Below are 2,028 nucleotides of genomic sequence, written 5' to 3'. Positions count from 1 at the left end.
AATCAACTTAGGGATCACTCAAGGAGTGAAACCAATCACATTTTACATAAAGAAATGCTCAGAGAAGGCAGCAATTATACCTTATCAGAGAAAATGTCTTTCTTACAAAGTATAGACATCAAGTGGAGACGTTTGGTGATCCTTTTAAAACACCTTTAAATCAGAAGTAACTTAGCATGGATGCCCTTCATTTTGAAGAAAGAGAAAATATTTGATGATTTGATGATTCATCAAAAGTTTGTTTCTATTCAACAGGCTTATTGTTGTGAGGGATTTCAATGCAAAATTAATAATCAGCCTTGGAAAAGAAATGCCATGAATTCTATGAAACTGGGATGACTTAAAAAGTTCTATTCCTGCTCAATCAACTTACTGAAAATCACCAGCATCTTTGATCTACAGAAGGGAATATTTCCAAAAGCTAAGCGAAAATCTCTCTTTCTTTAGGTCATAAATCAACTCTGCAATCAAGACTATGGAGAATCCTTACAGGGCAGATGGCTTTGAATTTTATAAATTGGTTAGGTGTGGGGACATGATCAATAGTTTGATGATTTGACTAAGTAAAATGTGCTGAAAAAAATCACCTGTAGGGAGGTCTTGGATGACTCTGCACATTCTTGAACCTGAAAATCCAAACTGTGAGTCATATTGAGACTAACAAAGTTAATATATGCCACCAAAGGAGAAGGCTATATCATCTCAGGGAAACAATTTTTGACTGTAGTTAGTATTTAGGAAATAATGCATTCGTTGAAAGGTAAAACTGGCAGTAGGCTTACGATGGCAATGGGCGGTGCCAGCAGTGGCTGTGGCATCCTGGAGCAGGAAGATTTGGTGCAGTTCTAGTGCAGCACAGGCCAGAGTGACGATTCTGACATTTGGGATGCTATAGCACTGATAAAAGTGGATAATAAAGCTGTGGCTTCATTTAAACAGGCTCTAAAGAATGATGACATTTGCGAAATTTCAGATAAACCAAAAAGCATGCCTAGTAGAAAACCTGCTAAGAAGAATAAAAGCCAAGAAAAGAACACTGCAACTTTCTTGAAGTAGTAGAAAGTTCGGGACAAATGTTCTGCCATTTGGTCAGAAGACAGCTGCATTTACCCAGCTACCATTGCTTCAATTGATATGAAGAGAGAAAGCTGTGTTGTGGTTTACACTGGATGTGGAAATAGGAGCAAATCTGTCTGATCTACTTTATTCAACCTCTGTAGCTAATAATATAGGACAGAATGCTCAAGAGAATGAAAATGAAAGTCAAGATTCAGTGCTACTCTATGGAATTCTGGGACCAGGAAAGCCAGGTCAGGTCTAAAATTCAATAGCCCACCACCCACACCACCCCACTTCCTATCATGCTTGCTGCCTCCATTTCCTTCTGGGCCACCAAAACTTCCCCCACCACCTCCCACATGTCTAGATTTTCTTTATGATATTAATGCTTTAGGAAGTATGCTAATCTCTTGGTCCATGAGTGGCTAGCATACTGGCTATTATACAGGGTTGAGGCAAAATTAAAAAGAGAGAGGGTGCTCACATTCCAATTAATGAGTAAATATGCCATTATTATAAAAGTGAATCTTACTTTTGTAAAACTTTATGGTTTGTGGCAAACAAATGTTTTTGAATATTTTTAAATTTAAAATGTTAAAAAGTTGAAAGGTTAACGTAAAACAGTATTAAAGACATTTTGATACTAAAGCTATTAGATAAAAGGTTGAGCTACATCCCTACTAGAATTCTCATGGTATCAAAGTATCACCTCACCAAAAACTTACTGGTTGGTTGTGTGGAAAAAATATACTTTTACAATAAAGAGTTCCTTAAGCTCTGATGACATTTTACATCACTAGTAGTCAGAAGAAAACAGACATGTTTTCTGATCTGTGATGCAGTATGACCTATACATACTGCACTGTACACTCTATGACCTATGAAGTGCTCTGGCAAAAAACTTTAACTGAAATTTAGTCAAGCCTTTAGATCTAATTTCCTGTTTGCAGGAAATGCTGGGGATAGAGC

General features: G+C 37.0%; 1 pseudogene; it reads left to right on the top strand.

Moving 5' to 3' along the window:
- The first annotated feature begins 687 nt into the window (after positions 1-687).
- On the top strand, positions 688-1,554 carry LOC126937699 (survival motor neuron protein-like; annotated as a pseudogene).
- Positions 1,555-2,028: the final 474 nt, after the last annotated feature.

This window comes from Macaca thibetana, chromosome 15, assembly GCF_024542745.1.
Source record: "Macaca thibetana thibetana isolate TM-01 chromosome 15, ASM2454274v1, whole genome shotgun sequence".
NCBI lineage: Eukaryota > Metazoa > Chordata > Mammalia > Primates > Cercopithecidae > Macaca > Macaca thibetana.
This window is presented reverse-complemented; position numbering and strand designations above follow the sequence as displayed.